General features: G+C 42.7%; 1 protein-coding gene across 1 annotated transcript in view; it reads left to right on the top strand.

The window, feature by feature from the left end:
* LOC134480490 (uncharacterized) overlaps positions 1 to 22,016 on the top strand; it is a 447,240-nt gene that overhangs the window by 282,076 nt on the left and 143,148 nt on the right. The gene's annotated exons all lie outside the window — the stretch shown is intronic.

The raw sequence follows: 22,016 nt of genomic DNA, 5'->3' as shown, positions 1-22,016 counted from the left end.
ATGCATATCTACAGACTGTGAATGTGGAGCTTAAGACCTGTCTCAGTGCACCAGTACCTGATGCTGGGAGATGTGTGACTTAGTCCTGTTCTGCTTGGAACACACCGTTCCTGCCAGCCAGGCACTGGCAATTATCACCCAATCCAGGACTTAAACTGTGATAGAGTGGCTGATGTTTTGCCTTTAAATAGAGTGTCCCAAAAGATGGAACCACTGGTCAGCTGCCATGGACTAGATTCTCCACCGGTTGGGGACAATCTGGTCACCTTGCTGCCCAATCCAGACCTGGAGCCACCACAGCACGAGTTTCAAGCACTGACAGAAGCCCATGGGTGGAGGAAAGACCTCTGCAACTGGCTGATTGACCCCTGCTGAAAGCCGAGGACCTTGTCCACACGACGGGAACAGTTCTCTTCATGAATGAAGGTCAGAGACAAGTGGGTGCTGCCATGGTGGACAACAAGATGTCATCTGGGAGGGCTGAACTTCTACCCCCCAGCACATCAGCACTTCAGATGCCTTTACCATCTCTTGGATGCCCTGGTGAACCCAACAACTGCAAGAGACAGCCTCGATAGTCATCAAGAAGATACTGGAAGAAATCTTCCCCCAGTCTGGAGTACCCAAGGTAATCTGGTCAGACAACAGCCCTATTTTCATTGCCAAGGTAAGCCAGGGTGTGGCCAAGTATTTAGAGGTCGATTGGAAATTACATTGTATCTACAGACCTCAAAGTTCAGGACAGGTAGAGTAAATAAATAAAACTCTAAAAGAGACCCTGTCCAAATTAAATTAACCATGGAGACTGGCGCAGACTTGGTGACACTCCTTCCCTCTTGCTCTCTTCAGAGCAAAAAATACCCCTTCCAGATTCAGCCTTACCCCCTTTGAGATCTTATATGGGGCCTCAGCCCCTCTGACTGTATTAGATGATGTTACTGAACCAACACGTCATAGTGCCATAGTAATAATGATTTGTGTGCCAGGCTAAAAAACCTACAGGTGATACAGAAAGAAATCTGCTCACAGCTGACAGCAGCCTATGCCCCGGAGACCCCTGAGACATCCCATCAGTTCCAGGTCGGAGACTGCAGCTACACTGAGCCCAGACACTCGAGCCTCGCTGGAAAGGACCATACCTGGTGCTGCTGACCACCCTGACAGCTGTCAATTCTCAGCCCTCACCAGTCGTGTACTAGCTGTTGGGGCTGAGAGCTGGGACCTAGAGGGAAATTCAGTCATGTTTGTCCCGGGTTCTATCAAGATAGGTGTGGGATAGGCTTGATTTCCATTACAAATGATGTAACATTGCATATGTTAGTACTCTTAATACTTCTTGGGACCGTGCCTCAGGGATCACAGTCTGTATAAGCTTAGAAGTTCTAAAAGCTAGTCATGACCTTGGTGTATAGGCTTAGATAGTGTCCAGATTAGAATCCTCATGTTAAGACAACAATACCAAGCTGTTATGCTAGATGAAGCTGAGTTCTCCATGAAGTTCTAAGATTAGAACTATTAACAAAAAAAAGCAGTGGGGAATGTAGAACTAGAGTTTTTAAAAGGTTACTCATTGTCAGAGTCCGGATGTGCAGGGCCGGACGTGCCTGAGGGAGAGCCAGAGATAGGACTTGCCGGACCCGCTACCAGCCCCAAGGACATTGACCATCTGTAGCCACTCCCTCCCCTTCCTTCACCCCCCTGAGTGAGATGAGCCACCCTAGCTGCCTGCCGAGCTGCTAGGGAGCATGTACTCCTTGCTGATGTAATTTCGCGCCGAAAGTAACTGTGCACCACTTGAATTGACCAATCATGTGTAACCGTGCAAATGTCCCTAACCTCCCTATATAAACCCCCCAGGTTGGAGGCTCGGGGTCGATTCCTCTCTCTCCTGTGTGAGATACGTATCGACCCGGGATCCTGCTAAGACCCGGGATCTCCTTACTAAAAGCTACCTCTTGCTGTTACATCAAGAATGGCTACTCGTGATTCCTGGGGGCACCACAGCCCGCGATCAGAGCAAGAGACGGGGCTCCCCTTTTTGGGGTTCACTCTTTCAGTATCTTTGCTACATGTCTTTGCACTGGGATCTTTCCACATGACTTAGATATTCTTGCCATGGGGTCATTACCCGTCACCTTGCAATTTCAATTTTGTGTTTCTTTTGGATACTAACGCTGTTTGACATAAGATGCAAGGATGAACTTCCATAATGGGCTATGGTTTCATACTTGATTTACAGCCATGTGGCCCTCGGGTTGCTTCCTTTTGATCCTAGAGTTTGATTAATCTTTCCAGCAAGGCTTCCAGTACTTGATAGGATTGTGCTACATGCTGTCAGAGCAGAGTTATACAGAATTCATATGCTGGCCTTCCTCTGACAGTGCTTACCCTTGACAAGTTCTCAAACAGGGCAGCGCTTGCAGAAAAAAAAACCCTGTATGCAATAAATCATATATCTGGGTCTACCCCTGGCTCCTTGAGAAATGAAAGAGGAATATGGTCTTGATTTACTGGTAGTCTTATCCCAAGACTAGGGAAGGGGACTCCAGAGAGCACTAAGCCTTCTCCTCATCCATCATATTCTGTATAGCCTGTGGCTGTCATTTGGTCGGTGTGGTGACCTTAAAATGTTCTAGGTATTTCTGCCATGTTATGTCTCTATACCTACACATGACCTCAGGTGTACAGTCACATTGGAAATATACAAAACCTTGCATCTGAATTGTAAAATTCAATGTGTGTTATATTTAAAATACCAAAATAATTGAGTGGCCATTGCTACAGTAAATATTATAAGGGGGTTTCTACCCGACCGTAGATCATTTAGTTCCCAAATAAAAGACACAAAACTTTTAGATTTATAATAAGCTTTAAAATACTAGAACTGGGCAGACATCAACCCTCTGTGCTATTTTTTCTGCTTCCCTCTCAATAACCCTGAGGTATTGCTTGTCATGCACTACCTGGGCCACTCCTGTTCTGACAGACTGCCCCTCATGCCAATACACTCACGATCCACCTACCGTATGGGGTGGTGTCTCCTTCCTTCTCCTCCATGTCCTTTCCTTCTCCTCGTGGACCCTGCCTGAGCCCCCAGGCCCAGGGAAACTTTGCTCTGTCCCCTCTCTTCTGCCCAGCCCATGTTGTAGGGATTTTATTAACCAATCAGGGGTAACTTAGGAGGCAAAAAAAAAAAAAAGAAAATCTGGTATACATGAGGATCTCCTTGTCTTGGAGAAACCAGACCTTAGGGTACAGAATTTACCATTTGAATATACAGCAGCAGCAGACACATTATAGGCCGATCTACTTTGTAGTTGGACTCAAAGCTTGGCTCTCACATCCATTGGATGTTCAACCTGGAGAAGTTATTTTACCTTTGTGTGACTCAATTCCCTTATCTGCACAGTGAGGATGATAACGAGTGTTAATTCACAGAGTTGTCTTGGGGACTGACCAGTTAATATACCTAGTATTTAAACATTAAACATCATCTACTTTGCATAATTAATAAAAGTCTGTGGAAAGGGCAAAGTAATAAAGCCAGAAGAACATTTGATTTGGAAATGGGGCTATATAACTACCTCTAGTAACAAACTGAGAATCAGGGAATGGTGGAAGACTAAGGCCAGAGAATTGGGAAATCAAGGCCAGCCTGGGCTGCCTAATAAGATCCTATGTCAAAATGTCAAGAAAAGTCAAGATTTATTATTATTTAATAATAAATCAAGAAATAGCCATTGTAAAGAATTTACAAAAAGCAAAGCAGTGGAGCAGAGTGGATGCTGTGTGTCAAGTCCCTCTGCTGTCCATCTCTGGGACCAAGTATGCATCAGATCAGTGACGGGAATGGGGTGCTGAGAGCCTGGAGCAAAGGGATGCTGGCTGCATGGCCACATTTAAACAGCACTAAAGCAGGACTAAATGCTAAGAAAAAAAGCAATATGCAAAACATGTAAATTTTAATGTCCTCCAGAAAGTCAAAGCCACAATAATTTTACTGTTTCTCAAGCTGCTTGTGTCACCAAACTTCTAATATTGGTAAGGATGTGAAAAACTCTTGTGATGCAAACCAGTTGCCAATAAGAAGAGCACTGTGGTCCTGACCACAGTGACCTGGATGCTGTCAAATAGGCCGAGGCAGCCTGGACAGCCATGAGAGTATGTTTAACACACAGATATCTGTCATTTCAAAAGGGGGAAAATGAAGCCTGACTTTCCCCCCCTTTAAGCAAAACCAAGAATACTAAAGCATTGAGGATTACAAATAAAAATATGCCAAGAAACTTCATAGAATATACATTTCTCTTGTGTGTGCTCCTGAGAGTGTGTGTCTTGTGTGTGTATTATGTGTATGTGTGAGTGTGTGTGTATGTGTGTGTACTTATGTGTGTGAGTGTCTGTGTGTCTGTGTGTGTATGTGTGTGAGTGTGTATGCAGGTGTGAGTGTGTGTGTATGCGTGTGAGTGTGTGTGTTTTGTGTGTGTGTGCGTGTGTGAGTGTATGTATGAGTGTGTGTGTCTGTGTCTGTGTGCACTAATGCTTCAATTATCTGCTATGGTGAATATTGTCCCCAACTCAATTATGAAGGTTAGTATTAAGCTGTGAGTAGATGGAGAGAGTGGTCACAAAGAATAATTAGGAGTCCTCTTCTGTTAAGTTGTCTGAGACTTCCAAATGCTGCATGATGTGAGTGGGCCTCACATCTCAGCACACTAACTATATTAAGTAAATTCCCGTGTGTTTTTCTTAGACATTTTTCTATGAAAACCTTTAATAATTTTTTCTCCCATTCATTTTTTTTGGGGGGGGCGCAAGGGTCTTTTTTTGTTTTTTGTTTTTGTTTTGTTTTTTGGTTTTCTTTTTGTTTGTTTGTTTGTTTTTTGCTTATTTTAGGTCCACAGGATTTTCTGTAGCCTTGGAGGACGTCCTAGACTTAGGACACTGGATCTGTACAGTTAAGGGAATTAACCAGTTCACTGAGCACATTTTTTCTTTGTTTGGTTTCTGTTTTTCTTTTGAGATCTCACTGTGGGAGCAGAGGAAGCCCTGAGGAAGTACAGCCCTAAGTGGATGTGTGCTGTAAACATGATATGACCATGCCTTGGACCCAAAGCCATTCATCCATGGGGAAAAGGCAAAGGCCCCCATGCCCCTTGAGGCTCAAGGACATGACAAAGCCTTCTCAGGATGGTGTTGATAGTGTGTGCAGAAAAAGTCTACTCTAACTTTCTCCCTGGCCCCATCTGGATATTTACAGCGTGAAGACTGCTCCCTGCACAGACTGCTCCTACTGAGATTAGCTAAATCTGCCCCTTGTCAGTTGCATATGCATAGTCCTCTCCTACTTGTTTATCTGCATGTAATGCCCACCTCCTTGCTGCCCTGTGCAACAGCCCTGCTTCCTGGCCAGCTCTATACAATAAACATGCTGAGCTTCTGGGATGCTGCATTTTCTCCAGCCCACGGACCCAGCCTTCCCCATGTATGTGTGTCCAATGTCATTCTTCATTTCCTCCTCATCCCTGGTCAGGCCCAAGTCCCTGGAGCCACACAAAGGACTTGGCAATCTAAGTCTGCTCCACTTTGAAGGAAGTGCTTTCTAAACTGAAATCTAAAGCACACAGTGGGTTCAGCTCCCTCTCAAGTGTCTTTGGTGAGAGTTGGGGTGGGTGTGAGACCAGTTGCATTATGAGTATTGCAGAAGAGTAAAGGATTCACAGTTTGCTTTTGGTGAAGCTGAGCTCTCCAAGAGGGTATCACTGCCAGCGTTTTCCCAAGTCACTTCTAGGAGGTCAACTGACTCCTAGGTGAGTCTTTGGTTACACTGCTTCAGTTTTCTGTGGCTACACTGTCCAAATGGCACCGACTGGTCACACATGGCTATTTGAGATGAACTAAACTTAGAACTAAAATCTGCCTCTTTAGTCACAGCAGGCAAACCAGGAGGCAAACAGCCAGCCAGAATCCATAGCCAGAAACACCGCACTTATAGAATATTTCTATCATCTAGAAATTTCTCCTGGACAGCAGTGGTCTAGGTTCTTGGTGTCTGGTTTTTCCTTCAGGGAGAATTATTTGCCGTACTAATATCAAATGGTTTATTTTTAAAGCAACTTTACCAAAATATGACTTACTCACCCCGAAATGAATCCAGTTTAAGTCTACAATGTAATGGTTCCCCATAAATCTATCCGAGTTCGACGGTAGACCACGGAATAAAAGAAAGACAGTTTATGCAGTTATGTAAAAATGGTATGCATCAATATTGACCACTGCATAATTATACTGTACTACTTTTGATTTCTTCAAAATTCAGGCCTTTTATTGATAGTTTTACAAAAATACATTATCCTAGAGTTGAGAAAATATTTTACAATATTTCATCTGGGCTTTTTATTTCATTGAGACTTTAATATTTTTGCATCTTTTGCTAGTATTGTTAGATTCTTTATATGAGTTTTATTTTGTGGATTTTTTTGCCGATCTGGTCACTATTTGATGCCATTTCAATGTTCTCAGGATTTTGATGACAATAATACCACAATGATAAAGGGATACTCATTTTCTTGATCCATTTACATATGTATATACACACATATGGGAAGTTATGTATACATATTTCTATGCTATACTGTGTAGAATACAATTCTATTATACCTCAACATATACAGTGTACTCAATATGAGTTCTGTGAATGTTATCAGTCATGGGGAAATATTAAGAGCCTGAATAAACATGGACAATATTTGCAGAATGCACATAAAATTGAAGATGGTATATAAGCAAAAGTGTGAAGTATATCACTTAGAGCTTTCATATCGAATGCACTTTAAAATTTTTAATAGATTAAAAAATTTAAATCATCTTTACCCAGTTTCATGTTTTTTTTCACAATGTATCTCCTGGATGATTTGAATTATATATGCTGCTCAAGATCCTTTTAACAACAGTAACCTAATGCCTTACATGTGTTTCTGATATTTCTATTCACTTGATCACTGTTCAAAAATTGTACCAAGTTGATAGCTGTTATTTTTTATGACTTTAAGAATGTAAATTTCATGTGTGTGTATACACTTTTGATTCTAACTCTTTGGAGGCTTAGGCAGGTTGATCTCTTTTTTGAGTCAACCTGGTCTACTTAAGAAAACCCTATCTTAAAAAAAATCAATCAATAAATAAGCAAATAAAAAAAGAATTTAAAACACTTGAAATTAATATGAACACAACCACATCTTTAATAACAATTGATTTTTTTATTACAGATAATCCATATAATCCATTCACAAAATGTTATATAGTGTCATATGGGAACTCAATTTCATCGTAAACAAACCTGCTTTTCTCTTTTCATTGGTTGCTCTTAGTTAACATTTTCATACACATATATAATTTATTGTGATTATTCTCTCCCCCCACATCGTCTCATCCCCTCCCCTATGACTTAAACTTATACAGTCTTCTAAATTTAGGCTTTCCAAATTTAGGATTTCTCTTTTATTTATTATACATTCCTTTACTTTTCCATCTACATTTTATGATATCTTAATAAGAAACCCATTCTGTCATTAGCACTCTCTGTGCTTGATAGGAGACATTCACATTCTTCAGTAGCTTGTCATCAGTGCAGGAAATGACATCAAGCTCTCTCTCTCTCTCTCTCTCTCTCTCTCTCTCTCTCTCTCTCTCTGTCTCTCTGTCTCTGTCTCCCTCTCTGTCTCTCTGTCTCTCTGTCTCTTCTGTCTCTCTGTCTCTCTGTCTCTCTCTCCATCCCCTCCCCAATTGTTCTGTTTTCTAGTACAATGACTCACACTTTAGTCTAGCCTTGAACTCAAGGCAATCCACCTACCTCAGCCTTGTGAGTGTTGGGATTGCAGGTATACACCATCTTGCCCAGTGAATTTTGTGACTCTCATACATCCCTTTACTATTTCTGAGTTATTTTTAATATTGCTGTGACCCTTTTCTAGCTTCTAGATGTAGATACATTAACTGATTAGAAGGTTTTATTTTTAAAGATTTATTTATTTCTGTACATGAGCACTCTGTTTGCGAGTGTGCCTGCATCTCAGAAGAGAGCTTCAGACAGAAGAGGGCATTGGATCCCACTACAGATAGTTGTGGGTCACCATGTGGTTGCTGGGAATTGAACTTGGGAGCAATGGAGAAGCAGAGCTCTTAACCACCAAGCCATCTCTCCAACCTGATAAAAAAGATTCTAAATTTCATTCTTTTCGTGTTTGTTTGCATCTTTCTTCTTGACAACACTGTGATGGAATGTCCAAATGGTGATTAGTGGCGGTTGGTAGAAGGAGCCATATGTGTGATGCCACCATATGTGTGAGGGGCTGGCAACAAGGTGCAGACCCAAGACCATGGCCCTGAGCACTGAGGTTCGCCTGCTGGATGTGGGCTCTCAGCCCCATCAAGATGCCTTCAGGTGAGGACAGCAGGTGGTGGCTTGTGCCCTGCTGAGCCAGCCTAGGAGAGTGGCAACCACAATCGCCATGTCCAAGCCTCCAGCCTGGGGCACCTGGAAGCTCCAGCTGTGATGCCCGCGGGTTTTTCGTGGTGGACCTGGAGGCCTGAAGAAGCCGCCCTCGCATCCACAGAGCCTTGAGAGTGGACTGACGCGCCTGGTTGGATCCCTGAGTTCAGCACCCTGCGCTTCCGGGTGTCGCGCCTCCCGGTGTTGCCTGCACCTTGGAGTGGGCACACGTGTCCTTCCCACCCCGCCCTTCGACCTCGCCCCAGCCGGGCCTCAGGGCACGCGGAGCTCGTGGGTGAGCGCAGGGCCTGAGGGGGCGGGGCGCTCGCGTTATATTTGGGGCCCGCAGCAGCGCGTGTGCCTGGATGAGTTTTCCTTCCGCAGGCGCCGGCAGCCAGGGCGCCTCCGCCCAAGCTGACTCCTCTCTCTCCCTCTCCGACACCGGCAGGCCCCAGAGGTGATTCTGCCTCCACGATGTCCTCCTTCCTGGAGGCGAGCTCTTCGCAGGCGCCACATCGCCAGCAAAAAGAGAAAGAAAAAAAGAAAAGAAAAAGCAGAAGAAGCGGCCAGGGAAGGGGGCCTTAGCGGCGTTGGGCATCATCTCGGCCACGGGAGGGCGCCCTATGACAGCGGCGGGGTTTCCAACAGAGACTACAGCCTCCAGTGTCCAAGGAAGAAGCCCAGGCCAGCCCTGCCAGGGGACCTTGAGGCATGGAGCTCGCGGGGACCCCTAGCCCAACCTCCGGTCTGGTCCCCAGGAACAGCAAGCAGCAAGTAGCAAGCAGGGCGGGCTGCAGCCCCAGAGCAGCAGAATCAAGGTAGGTAGGAGATCCGCGTCCCTCTTTGGACTGGTTCTGCCCCCCCCCCCCAACCTGGTCCCCCTGTCCTGGGAAAGCAGTGGCAGAAGGAGGCAATGCAAAGTGAGCCCACTGGGTAGGGGGAGGGAGGGTTCAGGGATGTATGGAGAGCTGAAGCAGGGATTGGAAAGCCTATGGCATTGGGAAAGAGTGTAGAGGTGCTCTGGAGTGTGCATGAGAGCTGTGCTCTGACATCCCCAGAGCAACTTGGGGCTGTCACCTCTCTCCAGATTGACTTAGAATTAAATGACCTGTACCTGCCAGGGCAGGACAGGCTTTTCAGAGGCAGCTTATCCTGGTGGCACACTCCCTGTAATGTTTCTATTGTATGTTAAAGGATGGGGATCATGGGAATATATTTTCTTAAAACCTCAGGCAATTTATGCAGATTACAGTTCTGCCTAATTTAATTCTTTCCTGCCTGCTATGAGCAGGCCTCCAGATCAGCAAGTTCCTTTGGAATGGTTTTGCTTGTTTTTGTTTATTGTCCATGGTGCTGATTAGAAAGCCATGAATTGTTTTGTGAATTTTAAATTTCAAGAGGTGGCACCCAGAGTTTATGGTGGTTTCCTTCACACATTGCAGTGTAGTTGCAGCATAAAAACGTACTTCTTGTGACAAGAAGTGGAAAAAGAAAGTTGATGAGCTAAGAAAAGTAGAGCCTTGAGCCAGATCAACCATTTGGCTTCCTCAAATATGGAGCAAGCATGGATTGTGGCTTTTTCAGAATCGAGGGGGTTTTTAGGATTGGGCAGTGAATGCTGTCTGGGGCTAACCCGTCCCTTTTGTGGCTGACAACCCTTAGGAGAAGGTCAGAATGTGCCAACAGCACAGAGTGGGCACTGGTGGTGTTTGAACTCAGAAGTGCTCAGGAACTGTGAAAGTTTCTCTGTTATCATCCTGGAGCCATCTAGTGAAATAGACCACTGTGATGCTGTGTAAGAGGCCGTTGTGGGGGCTGGAGAGATGGCTCAGTGGGTAAGAGCACAGAGTGTTCTTCCAGAGGTCCTGAATTCAAATGCCAGCAACCACATGGTGGCTCACAACCATCTGTAAGGAGTACTGATGCCCTCTTCTGGTGTGTCTGAAGACAGATGCATTGTCTCACATATAAATAAATAAATCTTACAAAAGATTGTCATCTACTGCAGTTTCTATGTGGACAGGGCACAGTTAAAGGGATTAAAGATCAAGTACATTGTCTGTCTTTAAAGATCAAGTGTATCTCCTAACTTTTAAACCAAGAAATGTAGTGTCTTTTTTGCTGCTTGTGTAGCTTTTCGTGATGTATCTTTTCTCCTATTACGTCGTTTGTTTCCATGATAGTTGTTTTCAAGTATATATGATTATCGCTCCTATTTGCAGAGCTATTCAATATTTTCATTGGCTAAATATTTGTGGTGAATTTACATTGTGATATCAGTAAAATGCTATGTGAAAATTTTAGAGAATATACCGGTTTGGGTCATTTTAATAACCTTTGCCCTCAAGTGGTGGCCTGTTTTCACATTGAAAAGACTGGAATTCATTACCATGCATAGCAGGATTGATAGGGAAGCACAATGGACAGCAACAGTGTTGTTCCCTTTGACAGTTGTGGGAGCCAAGAAAGAAGTGTGACTTGCTTTTTGTGATTTACCAAATCAAGACTCAGTATCATTACTATAGAAGCCCATGGAAAAAATGATGAAGTTTTCAGAAATCACCAGTTGAAGAAATGGTGGTTTTGCTTATATTGAATTCTGAGTTTCAAAGTTATGTTTCATTTTTCTTTATTCCTTAATGAGGCTTTTTATTAAGTTTTTTATTCACCATTACACACTTAGATGCACAGTGCTAGGATCGTAGTAGGTGCTCATTAAATCACTGATCATTGGGGAGGAGGAATGATAAGAAAGTATGTATTTTCTGTAAGTTCTGTTAGTTTTGGGAACAGGTGGTTTTAGGTTTACCATCATAGTTTGGTATCTTGTCCCACATAAGACAACTTGACAGAACCCCCTTTCTGGCCATTATGTTCAACTTATTTTTCTCTTAATCATTCTTGAAAATCATGGAAGTAGTGTGGAAAATTGATTGTACCTGCAGTATAGCAAAAAAGCCCAGTCTAGATAGGAAGCAGTTATGTTTCTCCATGAGCTGATGTCTTAAAACATCTATATTTTAGGAATTTAGTGTTGTGTTTTCTAAACGTACATCGTACAGCATACAGATAACATCATAATAGAATAAAGGAATCTTTTGATTTAGCACAAAATTCCCTAAAGCAATGACTACTGCACAGCTCTCTTGGCCATATGAATAGCCGAAATTATATTTCACTCTTTTAAAGAAATAATGAAAGCACTTAGGTTAAAACAGAGCCCATGGGAAAAGTTTGCTGTGGTGTTTATCTTTGGTTTCTTGTGCTCTTTCTAGGGAATGACTTTAAGAAGTCAGGGCGACCGGTCAGGTGGTCAGTGTGGTCAGGCAGTCATGAGCAGATGGTTAAGCGATGTGCTAGGGCCCCATAGGCCAGTGAGCCCAGCTGAGAAGCAGAGTCTAGCCAGTGAGCCTAACTGAATAGCAGAGGCTAGACAGTGAACCTGACTGAAGAGCAGAGGCTAGCCAGTGAGCCTAGCTGAAGAGGAGAGGCTAGCCAGTGAGCCTAGCTGAAGAGAAGAGGCTAGCCAGTGAGCCTAGCTGAAGAGCAGAGGCTAGCCAGTGAGCCTAGCTGAAGAGCAGCGGCTAGCCAATGAGTCTGACTGAAGAGCAGAGGCTAGCCAGTGAGCCTGACTGAAGAGCAGATGCTAGCCAGTGAGCCCAGCTGAAAAGCAGAGTCTAGGCAGTGATCCAGGCTGAAGAGCACAGGCTAACCAGTGAGCCTGACTGAAGAGCAGAGGCTAGTCAGTGAGCCTAACTGAAGAGCAGAGGCTAGCCAGTGAGCCTGACTGAAGAGCAGAGGCTAGCCAGTGAGCCTGACTGAAGAGCAGAGGCTAGCCAGGGAACCTGACTGAAGAGCACAGGGTAGACAGTGAGCCTGACTGAAGAGCAGAGGCTAGCCAGTGAGCCTGACTGAAGAACAGAGGCTAGCCAGTGAGGCTGACTGAAGAACAGAGGCTAGCCAGTGAACCTGACCGAAGAGCAGAGGCTAGCCAGTGAGCCTGACTGAAGAGCAGATGCTAGCCAGTGAGCCCAGCTGAAAAGCAGAGTCTAGGCAGTGATCCAGGCTGAAGAGCACAGGCTAACCAGTGAGCCTGACTGAAGAGCAGAGGCTAGTCAGTGAGCCTAACTGAAGAGCAGAGGCTAGCCAGTGAGCCTGACTGAAGAGCAGAGGCTAGCCAGTGAGCCTGACTGAAGAGCAGAGGCTAGCCAGGGAACCTGACTGAAGAGCACAGGGTAGACAGTGAGCCTGACTGAAGAGCAGAGGCTAGCCAGTGAGCCTGACTGAAGAACAGAGGCTAGCCAGTGAGGCTGACTGAAGAACAGAGGCTAGCCAGTGAGCCTGACCGAAGAGCAGAGGCTAGTCAGTGAGCCAGGCTGAAGAGCACAGGCTAGCCAGTGAGCCAGGCTGAAGAGCACAGGCTAGCCAGTGAGTCTGACTGAAGAGCACAGGCTAGCCAGTGAGCCAGGCTGAAGACTGAAGAGCAGTGATTTTAACCTTTATTTATAAGTTCTTCCGTTTTCCTAAAATGTCTACAAAGGTTTGCCTCCATAAAGTTTGACTTATAAGGTTCTCCTTCCTCTCTTCTAATCTCCTTTCCACTTGCACTTATGACACAATAATTTCCTTACTCTCAAAGCCTTACTCTCAACGCTAGGCCTTTACTTCTAAGTTCTTCTTGAGTTCTGTTCTCTTCAGTTCAGTTCTGTCTAAAAAGCTTTCTCTCTCTTTGTCCTCAACATTTGTATATCTTTCTGAACACAGCATCACATGGTGAAATGTTCACCACAAGTTTGCACAGTAATTCAAATCATAAGTTGGATAATCAGTTTACGACATAGAATGTTTACATGCATATCCATGAAGAGTAATCATCAGGATAAACCGTCACCATCTGTCACTGGCTCTGCATGTTCATGGAGAGTTAAAAGCTGTAATTTTTATGAGAAAAGAATAAGTGAAATTGCCTTCCTGGGCAAGAAGGACTCCAAGACATTTGATAGCTAATCCTGAACGAGAGCAGGAGAGGCTGGGGAAAATTGTTGATCCAATCAACAGTGATGAAGGCGGCCTTGTTACTACTGAGGACCTGAAAGTTTGGATCAAACAGGTACAGAAAAGATACATCAACCAAAATGTGGCTAAACTCTGGAAGGATTATGATAGGGACATAGATGAAAAATCTCCTGGGAAGAATACAAGCAGGCTACCTATGGCTACTACCTGGGAAACCTTGCTGAATTCCAAGATAGCTCTGATCATCACAACTTTAAAAAGTTGCCTCCACGAGATGAGAGGAGGTTTAAGGCCTTGACGGTGACCTGACAGCTACTCAGGACTGGTTCATTGCTTTTCTGCACTAAGAGGATTTAGAACATATGAAGGAGATTGTAGTTCTGGAAACGCTGGAGAATATCGACAAGAACAGGGATGGTTTTGTGGACCAGGATGAGTACATTGTGGACATCTTTTTCTCACGAGGACAATTGCCCTGAGACCGACTGGGTTTTGTCTGGGGAGCAGTTCAATGATTTCCCAGATCTGAACAAGGATGGGAAACTGGATTAGGATGAGATTCACCACTGGATCCTCCCTCAGGACTATGACCAGGCACAGGCTGAGGCCCAGCATCTGGTGTATGAGTCAGATAAGAACAAGGATGAGATGCTGACCAAGGAGGAGATTGTAGACAACTGGACCATGTTTGTGGGAAGCCATGCCACCAATTACAGGGAAGATCTTACCAAAAATCATGATGATCTTTGAAAGAAACTCATCCTCATGTGGCCAACAGTCACCTGCTTTCTACGGATATTCTGGTTGATTGCTATATTTGTCAAGTATATAGCAGTTGTGTCCCTAAACAATAAGAAACCTTTCTAAAGCTCAAAAAAATCATACATTGCACCACAAACAATAATAGTAGGAGATTTAAACACGCCACTTTCATCAATGGACAGATCAGGGAAACAGAAATTAAACAGAGACACAGAAAGACTAAGAGGTTATGAAACAAATGGATTTAACATATATTTATAGAACACACCACCCTAAAACCAAAGGATATACCTTCTTATCAGCATCTCATGGTACCTTCTCCAAAATTGACCATATAATCAGTCACAAAACAAGCCTCAACAGGTACAGGAAATAGAAATAATCCCATGCCTCGTATCAAAAAACCACGGACTAAGGCTGCTGATCAATAACAACAAATAGGACACAAAGCCCACATATACATGGAAGTTGAAGTCAATGACAACTTGGTCATTGGAGACATAAGAAAGAAATTAAAGACTTCTTAGAATTTAATGAAAATTAAGATACAACATACCCAAACTTATGGGACACAATAAAAGCAGCGCTAAGAGGAAAATGCCTAGCTCTGTATGCCTGCAAAAAGAAACAAGAGAGAGCATATGTCAGCAGCTTGACAGCACACCTAAAAGCTCTAGAAAAAATTAAATAAGCCCTAGATGAGTAGAAGGCAGGAAATAATCAAATTCAGGGCTGAAATCAAACAAGAAGATACAAAACCGAGCATCAAAAGAATCAGCAAACCCACGAACTGGTTCTTTGAGAAAATCAACAAGATACATAAACGCTTAGCCATATTAACCAGAGGTCACAGAGAGTGTATCCAAATTAATAAAATCAGAAATAAAAGGGAGACATAACAACAAAATCTGAAGAAATTAAAAAGATCATCAGATCCTACTACAAAAACATATATTCAACAAAACTGGAAAATGTGGAGGAAATGGACAATTTTCTATACAGATACCAGGTACCACAGTTAAATCAGGAACAAATAAACCATCGAAACAACCCCATACTCATGAAGACATAGAAACTGCTATTAAACATCTCCCATCCAAAAAGAGCCCAGGACCAGATGGATTTAGTGCAGAATTCTATCAGACCTTCATAGAAGACTTCATACCAATACTGTCCAAATTATTCCGCAAAATAGAAACAGACAGAGCACTACCAAACTCCTTCTATGAAGCCACAATTACTCTTATACCTAAACCACACAAAGATACAACAAAGATAGAGAAATTCAGACCTATTTTATTTATGAATATTGATCAAAAATGCTCAATAAAATTCTTGCAAACTGAATCCAAGAACACATCCAAACAATCATCCATCATGGTCAAGTAGGCCTCATGGCAAGGATGCAGGGATGGTTTAATATACGGAAGTCCATCAACGAAATTCATCATATAAACAAAGTCAAAACCACATGATCATTTCATTAGATGCTGAGAAATCATTTGACAAAATTCATTACCCTTTCATTAATAAAGTCCTGGAAAGATCAGGAATTTAAGGCCTGAATCTAAATATAGGAAAATGCAAAATACATCAAACCTGTACCTAACATCAAACTAAACTTAGAGTATTGAAGGAATCCCACTAAAATCAGGGACTAGACAAGGCTGCCCACTCTTTCCCTACTTAAGTACAATATGGTACTTAACGTCCTAGCCATAGCAATCAAACAATGAAAGTAGGTGAAAGGGAAAAAATTAGAAGGGATGAAGTCAAAACACTAATATTTGAAGATGATATGATAGTCTACTTAAGCAACACCAAAATTCTACCAGAGAACTACGTAACCTGATCAACAACTTCAGCAAACTGTCCGAGTATAAAATTAACCCAAACAATTCAGTAGTCTTCCTCTACTCAAAGGGTAAACAGGCTGAGAAAGAAATTAGGGAAATGACACCCTTCACAATAGTCCCAAATAATATAAAATAATTGCTGTTACTTTAACCAAGCAAGTAAAAAATCTGTATGACAAGAACTTCAAATCTCTGAAGAAATTGAAGAAGGTCTCAGAAGATGGAAAGATCTCCCATGCTCATAGATTGGCAGGATGAATATGGTAAAAAATGACCATTTTGCTAAAGGCAATCTACAGATTCAATGCCATCACCAACAATATTCCTACTCAATTCTTTATAAAGGTAGAAAGTGCAATTTGCCATCATTTGGTATACCATAAAACCCAGGATAGCAAAACTATACTCAACAATAAAAGAACTTCTGGGGGAATCACCATCTCTGACCTCAAGCAGTATTACAGAGCAATAGTTTGTATGGTATTGGCATACAGACAGGCAGATCAGTGGAACATAATTGAAGACACAGAAAAGAACCCACACACCTATGGTCATTTGATCTTTGACAAAGGAGGTAAAACATCCAATGGAAGAAAGATAGTATTTTTAACAAATGGTGCTGATTCAACTGGAGGTCAACATGTAGAAGAATGCAAGTTGACCCATTCTTATTGCCCTGGACAAAGCTTAAGTCCAAGGGGATCAAGGACCTCCACATCAAACCAGATACACTAAAAGTAATGGATAAAAGGTAGGGAAGAGTCTCGAAGACATGAGCACTAAGGAAAATTTCCTGAACAAAATACCAGTGGCTTATGCTTTAAGATTGAGAATCGACAAATGGGACCTCATAAAACTGAAAAGCTTCTGTAAGGCAAAGGACAGTGTCATTAGGACAAAACGGCAACCCACAGATTGGGAAAAAATCTGTACCAATCCTGCATCTGATGGAGGGCTTATATCCAAAGTATACACAAAACAGAAGAAGTTAGAGTACAGAGAGCCAAACACCCCTGTTAATAAATGGGGTTTGGAACTAAAGAAAACATTCTCAGCTGAGGAATATAGAATAGCTGAAAAGCACCTAAAGAAATGCTCAATATCCTTAGTCATCAGGGAAATGCAAATCAAAGCAACCCTAAGAATCCACCTCACACCAGTCAGGATGTCTAAGATCAAAAAATCAGGTGACAACAGATGCTGGTGAGGATGTGGAGAAAGAGGAACACTCGTCCATTGTTGCTGGGATTGCAAACTGGTACAAGAACTCTGGAAATCAGTCTGAACGTTCCTGGAAAATTGGAAATTCCACTACCTGAGCACACAGGTATACCAGTCCTGGGCATATACTCAAAAGATGCTCCAACATACAATAACACATATGATCCACTATGTTCATAGCAGGCTTATTCATAATAGCCAGAAGCTGGAATGAACCCAGATGCCCTTCAGCAGAGGAATTTATTCGAAAAATGTGGTACATCTACACAATGGACTACCACTCAGCTATCAAAAACAATGATTACGTTCAATTCATAGGCAAATGGAAAGAACTAGAAAATATCATCCACAGTGAGGTAATCCAATCACAGAAAAACACACTTGGTATGGTGTTGGGAGCGATGGCCTTGAAGCCCTCCATTATTGATGTTATTATCATGGTTAGCATTAAGTATGACTGGGTTCATGGAAAATCGCCAGCCAGATGCAGAAGACTAATACAAATGTGGTGGTCAAGATGAATAATCATATGATAACGTCTGACATTAATATACCCAATGTCATGACCTGTAACCTTTCTGAAAAACCAACATCCTGCTGACTAATAGATATGACAAACCTGTGACTTTTCTGACAACCTGTCAACATCAGCCGATTCCCTGACCACACGAATATTGTGTCCTTGGCGTGGGTAAATGTTTCTTACTTCTCTCCTCTCTCTGTTATCCATTTTATGGTACAAATTCAGCCTTGGGGAAAAATAAAATTGTCGCCTTGATCAGACTCTTGTCTTGGAGTCCTTCTTCACATCTCTTGTCCCTCATTCTCTTCCAGGTACTCAGCACCCCTCATTGACAATATGCACTCATTGATAAGTGGATATTGACCAAAACCTCAAATTACCCAAGATGCAATCTACAGAACTCAGGAAACTCAAGAAGAAGGATGACCAAAGTGCAGATGCTCCCACTCCTTCTTAAAATGGGGAACAAAAATATCCATAGGAGGGGATATGGAGGCCAAATCTAAAGCAGACACCAAAGGAACAGCCATTCAGAGCCTGCCCCACATGTGGCCCATATGTATACAGCCACCAAACTAGGTAAGATTGATGAAGCTAAATGTGCTTACTGAAAGGGACCAAATTTGCATCTCCCCTGAGAGACACATCCAGAGCATGTCAAATAAAGAGGTCATTGCTAGCTGTAAACTAATGAACTGAGAACAGGACGCCCTTTATTGGAATTAGAAGAAGGATTCAAAGAGCTGAAGGGCTTGCAACCCCAATAAGAACAGCAATGCCAACCAAATAAACCACTAGCAAAAGACTATACGTGGAGTGACTCAGGGGTCCAACTGCATATGTAGGAGAGAATAGCCTTGTTGGGGCACCTGTGGAAGGGGAAGCCCTTTTCATTAACAAGGTTGGACCCTGGGTGCAGGGATGTCCGGGAAGGGGTTTCTAAGTGGCGTGGATTGGGGGACCATACATACGGGCGAAGGCACGGCAGGGGGGCTTATGGACCAAAAGCTGGGAAAGGGAATAAAATTTGAATAAAACATATATATCTATTAAAAAAACTGAAATTTAAAAAAAATGATACTAATACCAAAAAATAATCAAAAAAATGTGAATAAGAAAGATATTTTAGGTTTTGGAAAAAGATGAATGACAGGTATTTGAAAAACTGTATGACCATGGTAAACACTTTAATATACTTGAGAAAATTTTTACATGTTAATGAACTGCATCTTTTTTTTAAATAGTGAATGGAAATACAGTCCCTTCCTGGCTGTGAGGCTGGGGATCCATATGTAGTGGAATTCATTATTTGTTGGTCCTGAACCTTTGAGTCTGCTTCTAACTCAGCTTATGCCAAGGAAACTAGGCCAGGGTGATATCTAAGCCATTGACCAAACTATCTGGACTAACAATCACAGGTGAAATTCCACCTTGTAAATGGGAGGAGAGGAATAAAAGATACCTTTAAGAATTTAAAAAAGATGAAATGTACCCAAAAAAATCCAATAAAAAAGTTTAAAATAAAAATAACTTAGGAAATACAAAATACTGGGGTGCCATTCCACAATCATGATGTGTTTCTTCTGTGATAGCTTACAGGTTAATTTACTTCTCTATGACTGTTTTCTTATTTCAAAGTAAGTAATGGCATCATCTGTGGAGTGATGGTGAGAACAAAAGATTTGCCGAACTTGAATAATCGATCCCTCCGGAGCATGTGCTTAACATTCTAAGCACAGGGAAATTTCCTGAGGGGATGAAAAAACAAAATCCAAACATAAAACAGGAACAACAACGATGTAAAAACATTCTGCACTCTGGGTATGAAGGCATGTTGCAACTTTAATCAGCTTTGTAGGTATTTCTAATAAACACACAAGAAACAAAAATCCTATCACAGTCCTAGCAGTTGCATCCAACAAAGAGAGAGCTGTGAGGTAGTGCGTGCTGCTTCTTTCCCCAGATACCCCTGGGCCTCAGGCCTGCACCCAGTGAGCTGGACCAAGAGCAGCCAGGTTGAAATTCCTGCTGCCATGGCAGGATTCTGCAGGAACATTTCCCTTTGACAACAAGAAACCTGTGTGGAGGAGACCTCTTGGTGAGTCCTCAAGGACTCTAAGTGTCTTATTCTACAGGGAGACCCTGCCAGGTCTTTGGCAAGGCCAGCCAGTTGTTTCGGGAAGTCTCTGGTCCTATGGCAGAGGGCGAGGAATGACAGAAAGAAGGGCAGCTCCACTGAGAGCAAAGGATAACCCTTCTAGGCCTATGACCTCCTAATTAATTTATCTTCTCACCTGATGCCTATTCACATTTTCTTACTATCATACAACTGTGATCTTGATGAGCAGCTGGTCTCTTGTTTTCTTAATCAGTTCTTTGTTGTCACAGATGTTTTTAACTTACTCCAGCCCCTAAGACTTACTCATACCTTCTGTATGCAGTAGGACCCTTGGTGGGCCTGTCATCTCAAAATTAGAAGGTTCGGTAATCCAAAAGATTGGACTCCAGTTTACCTCAGGCTAGGAAAGAAGTCAGCCACCATTAGTAAAAAAGAGCAAGGGAAAAATTACATAGGAAAAAGAAGTGGCTTAATCAGTAGAAAAGATCCTCAACTTCTAAGGCCCGCACATCTGCACCCCTCTCTTCTGAGCTTTGCATAGTGATGTATAACTCCAGATGGTAGTAAAAGGCAGAGTTCTTCCCAGAAAGGTCAAACATGATTTTCATCTGTGAGGTTGAGTGGCATTATAGCACACATTCAGGTGGAATTATAACACCTAGGATAAGAAGACAGAATCCACATATCACAATGCCAAATGGACACCCTCCTGAACTTATGGACCCATTGACAAAACCATTGCCTCTTGTGTACCATCTGGATGAAGTACCAAGTTCACAGACAGTTCTTCACCAACTGCCCAAACCAGCGAACTGGAGCATGAAGAAAGCCAAGTCCAAGGCATTCAAAACCAGCATCCTCACGAATGCCACCAGGAAAGGCTTTGGTAAAAGAAGGGAGGTACTGAGACAGTTGGCCCTCATACACTCAGAGAAGACTGTGCCAGGAGAATTGGGGAAGGATTGTGGGAGAGTAATCAGGTATCAGTAGTCAAGAAAAAGAAAAAATATAAATAGAAATAAAATAAAGATCTTTAACAAAATGGGACATAATGTATTGCTGAACTAACTCTACTCTGTTTACACTTGCACATGCTTTAACATCTACAGTCATTTACATATACTATGTATACAGCAAAGATTAATGTAGCAGAGAACAGGCAGATCAAAGATCCATTGTTCCCTCACATCTATGTGGCTCTGCTTCCCTTTATCAGGACTATGGAGGCCTCTGCTCATCCAGGTCTCAGGGCTCAACCAAAATGCAGTCCCCTATGATCTCTGGCCAAGTGCTCTTCTGTTCCCAGTAGAACTCTGCCTCAGGCTGCAGAGGCACTGAAGGGTTCACCTTCAAGGTACAACCACTCTTTCAGTCTTTCCAGGCTCTCTGTTACTCAACTGGAGGCTTCAGCAGAGGCCTTTCATCTCAATAACAGAAGTTTACCTGATCCAAAACATTGGGAAGCCATCCTACACTCCTGATTGGCTGGTTACCTGAGACCAAACAACATAGCTCTCTTCTGTATGCCTGTTTTCCTGATTTGAAAGTAAATATTGTGTGCATCTGTGGTGTTGGTGGTAAGAAAAAATCCTTAACATGAATAACAGGACCATGCAGAGCATGGCTTTACATTCTATATACAAATTGAATAGCTAGATGGAATTACCAAAGAAAACAATAAGAATCCTAACAACAATTACAGAAATAATGAAATGAAATAAAACAAAAACAAAAGCAAAAACAACAATACTTTGTGGGTGCTGGAATTTAAGGCACGTATTAATTTTGACCAGCTTTGTAGGTATTTCCAATTAAAAGCAAACAAACAAACAAACAGCCTTATTAAAAGTGCTGCAGGTGCAGGAGAGAAAGCTGGGAGATGTCCTGTGCTGCTGCCCCCATGCTGTGATTCTGCAGCAACAACTTCCTTGGAAATAGGAACCTGTATGCAGTGGGATCCCTTGCTGGGCCTGTCATCTCAAAAAGAGGGGCTTCCCTAATCCCAAACCTTGGAATCCAGTTGACTTC

This window comes from Rattus norvegicus, chromosome 9 (assembly GCF_036323735.1).
Source record: "Rattus norvegicus strain BN/NHsdMcwi chromosome 9, GRCr8, whole genome shotgun sequence".
Classification (NCBI taxonomy): domain Eukaryota; kingdom Metazoa; phylum Chordata; class Mammalia; order Rodentia; family Muridae; genus Rattus; species Rattus norvegicus.
Note: the sequence above shows the minus strand (reverse complement) of the source record. Positions and strands in the feature narration are given on the sequence as shown.